We start from the raw sequence: 6000 nt of genomic DNA, 5'->3' as shown, positions 1-6000 counted from the left end.
CATAAAATATCTCTTTGAAATTAGGGAAAATGAAATTTTAAGAACAGATAAGAAACCCTCTAAAACTCACAAAAAGATTCGTAATTTCTCTAGCGTAGCCATGGACTTGTTTTCTTCGAACAAACTGTCAGTGGACATTACCACCCGCCAAACTATGTTCTAAACATTACTTTCTTATGGGTTTTAACCTTGTTTATCATTATTCCAAACTTCCCTTGAACCCATCAAGACATGCCTTATTACAGATTTCTCATATTATCCATCACGTATTTGGTAAACCTACTGGCATTTTAATCAAAACCTCGCTATAGTTGTGAATCCCCTCCTCAAACCTTTTGAACCACCCTGATCTCCATACAAATTTTTCATACTATTTCAGTGGTAATCTTTTTTTTGACTTAACCTATTCATGATCCCTTTTATTTAGGATAAGGTCTCTTTCTATCATCCTCATTCGCGAACTTGAATAAGATACTTGACTGAGTGAATCAGCACACCTTTTTTTCCTAGCGAATTCATACCCGTAATGTAAGCCCCAAAGTACTTACTCTCTTGAGCCCAATCTTCTTAAAATACTCCAATTTATTAGCAGTCCCTAGTGGACTATTCCTGCCCAAGTATTCCGAGCAGTCACCACATTTGGCAATCCCACATAGTCTTCTTCGTACTATATAGTCCTGATGGACTTCTGTTTCTTCCATTAGTCTCCGGCAGATTTAAAATAGTCTTCTGCAGGCTTCCTAGATGCATGGTCCTCGCTTACTTTCCACGTTAATAAGTCTTAACCTGAAATCCACTTTCTCTAAAGATTTCTGGCAAACTTGCTAACCAGACCGTTTAGCTTAGAATCTATTTTATTGACTCACTCATTTTACCCATTGTTAGATTAGTTGTAACACCCAATTTTTGCAGGTCCTAAGTTCTAACGAGTAGATTAAAAGTAATCTATGAGACGTGGCTCTATCCATCCAATTATTATTCTTGGCATATAGATTCGATGCATAGTAGACATTAGAATATTATGTAAAATTCAACTTAGAAAGAAGAAGAGTATGATAAGGGTATTGAGGATTTTTTATTAATTGGGTTATCACCGAAGGTATTGCACGTCAAGTTCATTAAGTTAATATGCTAGTTACATTATAAATGATTTGGTTAGGAATTAATGGAACAGATGAACCAAGTATATAAGTTTATAAGATTTTCATTTATGTTCTCTCTATAGTTGTAAACTATTTATAAAGGCAGTTTTGAAAGTTTGTGACACCTGTCAAGTTCCCATGGGAACTTAGGTTATATATATATTCTTTTTTTTTACAAAAAGACCCAAAATGTTAAACTCAATTAATAGAATCACCAATTACAAAATCATGAATTTCCTTAGGATAATCCATTCCAAAGTTCCAATTACAAATATTTTTAATAGTTATTTTGCAAAGAAAATTCGCAACCTTATTGCAGCTGCGGTTGGCCCAAATTATGACAGAATTAAAATTATCCATGTGTTTATAGGCCACGTCAATGCGATAGCCCATTATGGTAATATCTTTTCCATGCTTTTTCCCTGTTCACCAAGCTGGCTCAGTCAATTTTGAAAATAGCTTTTAAAATATTAAGGAAGCATGCAATGTTCAAACTTTCTTCAAAAGAAAAAAGCTCTGCCCGTTCAGCTGACATTTCTTCATCTTTAAAACCCCCAACCCTACCAAGAACGAAACCATCAGAATCACGTACGATCACACCATAACTAATTTTATTATTAGACACAGTAGCGTCAAAGTTTATTTTTGCAAAACTGCATGGTGGCTTCTCTCAATTTTTACAAGCAGGGGTAACTAGTAGCACCGGTTTGTTGACCAGGTTGTGAATCCAAAAGTCTTGGTAGAGGGTTTTAGCTCTATCTTATACAACTCTCGCTTCATCCTTCTTGCCCCAAAAAATATAGATATTACGGTTGTTCCAACTATTCCATAACGTTTTTATAAAGTCGGCTATAAATGGAATAAAAGAAAATAATAAATAAGGGGGGTTTATGAGGCAATTTACCCTATTTAAAGCTTGGTGTCGGCATGCTGTCATTCGGCACTCTTAAAGCTTTTTTTTTCAACTTTCAATCAAAATGAGATATTTACCTATTAGGTCCCTGAATATTTCAGGTCATCAAATTTCAGCATTGGCAGCACCGTCAGAACACTGTAGCAAATGCATATTTTCGTAATTAATTTATTTTTCGTAATTAATTATTATTTTTATGTTATTTAGGTAAAAAACCTTTATTTTATTATTTAAAAATACTTTTTCATAATTGAATTTAAATAAAAATATATCTATTAAATATAACATTATCAACATCAAACTTGAGAAATAAGATCATTGTTTGATGTATTAGTAAGGTTTAAGAAATCACATTTATAATACTTTTAGTCTTTAAAAACCTAGGTCAATAGTACTTTCTCAAAGTCTCTTAGAGAAACAACTTTTGTTGTGGCTAGGTTCGAGAAGGGTGGTGACTTTTGGTGTAGATGGAGAGGGAGGAGAGGGACAAGATCTCTCTTCTAGAAGAAGAATTGGTTTAGTTATCGGTGAAAAGTTCGTCGATTGTTCATACAGGGAAACCAATGTTGTTATGTTTTGTGAGACAAGGAAATCGTATAATCTTGATAGTTTTTAGCCCAATTGAAAAGTATCTAGAAGATACAGAAAAAGTTTGAGAAACAAGTTGCAGGGCAGAATTTATTCATGATTCTATTTGAGGAAAAGGAGGACCTGGAGATGATCTTGAAGGGTCAACCATTGTTTTTTTCGGAGAAATCTAATTATCTTTTATCGACTTTTGAAATCCATGGAGAGAAGAAAGATAAAGTTGATTATGTCTCCCTTTTGGATCAAAATTGGCCCTTGCCCGCTAGAATACGACAAGAAGGACCTTATGAATCCAGTTGGGTCCACTTTTGGTGAAGTTCTGCATCGGAGTCAAAAAGGGATTTTTGCTGAATTTGAGTCAATATTAATGTGCAGAAACCTTTAAGGCGTGGAATTTTTATCCAGGTTGGTTCGGAGGGAAAGCAATGTATCCCTTTTAAGTATGAAAATTTGCTCGATTTTTACTTTGATTGTGGTCGAATGGGGCACGACCTAAAGGAATGCACGGAGGTCTCGAATGTTATTAAACACTTATTAGAGGACGACTTACCTTACTCTGTAGCGCTTAAAGTAGAATTTAAATCGGTGAGAAAGGTAAGTCAAAAGTTGGGTGCCAACTTAAAGAAATCCATGAAACAATTTGCCTATGTGGGAGAAGACGATGATTCCACACATTCAAAATGCCAGAGTGTTGGGATTAGGACACCGCTTATGGCAGCTATGGATGACACGACTTGGAAGGAGGGCGCTAGATTCGGGAATGAGGTATTGGATTCCGAAATTACAACTGGGAGGAAAAGGGTTGTGGGTGGCGTGCTTGAATTGGAGTTTGATACGAGAAACGCAAAAGGGGAAAGTGTGTTGGAATAGAAGTTAGTGTTGGACTCAAATAGGTTATTTGAGGAGCGTTTTAAATGAACATGAGTCAGACGTGGAATTAAAAGATGGGGCCCACGAAATTCGGGAAGATGATAGAGGCAAGTATTGGACTTCGATTGATTTTCCTTCAGAGAAAGATTTGGGCTGGGAACTTATAGATCACGATGGTCCCCATTTGGGAACTGGGCCCATTAATGACTCAAATAGGGCCCAGGAGTGTAAGGTGCAAAACTTGGAAGAAAAACTATAGCCCACCAAACGCTGGAAGAGGCTAGCTAGAAGCGCTAATTTGGAACAATGTAGTAGGGTTGTGACATATGGAAAACGTAAAGGGGAATGTGAGTTCTTTAGTGAGGTGGCGTTTCCTTCCTACGACACTACAGATAGTAAAAAAGTGAAAGGTGATAGAGAAGAAGTTGACAACTTTATGATGGACAATTCTGACAAAAATGCCTTGGAGCAAGCTTTAGCTCTAACTAATGAAGGATCGACGACTGCCAATGGGCAAGCCAACCGGGCTCAATGAAACTCTTATGCTGGAATGTTCATGGTTTAGAGAGACCATAGACAGCGTGCCGCATTCGGCATTCGCTGAGGCTTTTATAAACCCAAACTGGTCTTCTTTATGGAGACAAAATTAGGTTCTCGTATAATGGAAACGGTTAGGAAATGATATGGTTTTTTGCATGGATTTGAGATTGGGGCTGACGGTAGTAAATGTGGCATCTGTCTAGCATGGAAAGATGATCTAAAAGTATGTTTAAGGAAGTTCTCTAATAATTTTATTGACATGACGATTAAAAGGAGCGATGGGGATGACAAGTGGCATTTTATAGGCTTTTATGGTTCTCATTTTGCAAAGAGTAGACAAGAATCATGGAACGCTTTTAGATATTTAGGAGCTAATTGTAATCTCCCATGGCTCGTGTGCGGGGACTTTACCAAGATTCTCTACGCTTCTAAAAAAAAAAATGCTACCAAGGGAAGAAAGGAGAATGAAAGATTTCTGAGATGCCTTAATGGACTGTAGCCTATTTGACATGGGTTTTTTGGGCCCTCCGTTTACATGGGAGAAGGGTAATTTGTTAGAAACAAACATCAGAGAGCGGTTGGATAGGGGATCGCATACAAAAAGTGGTTTACTCAATTCCCTAGTGTTTTCATTCGTTATTTACCCTACTTTTTCTCAGATCATTGCCCACTATTGATCCAAACATACCGTGGAAGAGAAGATTAAAAACAACCCAAGTTTCGATTATAAGCTTGGTGGACTATAGAAGACTCCTTCGAAGCTGAAGTTAAGAATATATGAGATTCGAATAGGGGGACCTTCTTTCCAAACTAGAAAGTACTCGAGTTGGTTTACTTAAATGGGCTCGGCAAAGAAAGGAGAAAATGAATGGTTTGAAGGAGAGTTTGATAAAGAAGTTGGAGTTACTACAATAAGCTGATGGAGACGATACAAATGTTCAAGAATTTATTGATACAAAACTCCTTAATTGGGAGATTGATAAGGAAGAACTTTTCTGAGAACAAAGAGCAAGGGTAAATTGGCTAAAGGCTAGTGAAAAAAATGGTATTTTTTTCACAAATGTGCATCTCAAAGGAAAAGTTCAAATAGGATTTATTCGTTGGACTATGTGGATGGTAGAACTACCTTAGATCATGACGAAATGGAAAACTTTGGGACGATCTATTTTGTTGAGCTTTTCGCAATGAAAAGGGGGCCGATGAGATGAGCCATACTTTGTTCGGAGTTGATAGGTGCATCATTAAGGAGGTCAATGTTGAGCTAACTATTTCCTACACAAAGGAGGAAGTCTTTGGGGCATTAAAGGGTATGAGTCTTATGAAGGCACCAGGTATAGATGGTTTCTCAGCAATCTTCTTTCAAAAATATTGGCACATTATGGGCAAGGAGGTTTGTCGTTTTGGTTTCGGAGTTTTAAATAATAGCATGAATATAGAGTCTATAAATGTCACTAATATATTTCTTATCCCTAAAATTCATAATCCTACAAAAATGTTAAATTTTAAACTAATTAGCCTTTACACTGTTATCTATAAAATCATAGCCAAAATGGTTGCAAACATATTTCAAAAGGTCTTATAGGTTTATATTGACAAGTCCCGAAGTGCATTTGTTCTCAGCCAATTAATATCTGATAATGTTTTATTGGCATATGAATTATTGCTTACTTTTAGCCAGAAGCGAAAAGGCAGAAAGGGTTTACTTGCGCTCGAACTAGACATGAGTAAAGCCTACGATAGGGTGGAATGGAATTTCCTGCGAGTAATGATAGAAAAAATGAGTTTTTCTCAGGCTTGGGTTGACACTGTGATGAAGTGTGTTTCCACTGTCTCTTATTCAATCAGCTTAAATGAAAGAATTGGGGCACCTTTTAGGCCTTCAAGAGGACTTCGACAAGGGGACCCTCTTAGCCCTTTTCTCTTTCTCATTTGTAGCGAGGGTCTCTC

Source organism: Gossypium raimondii, chromosome 3 (assembly GCF_025698545.1).
Source record: "Gossypium raimondii isolate GPD5lz chromosome 3, ASM2569854v1, whole genome shotgun sequence".
In the NCBI taxonomy this organism is placed as follows: domain Eukaryota; kingdom Viridiplantae; phylum Streptophyta; class Magnoliopsida; order Malvales; family Malvaceae; genus Gossypium; species Gossypium raimondii.
This window is presented reverse-complemented; position numbering follows the sequence as displayed.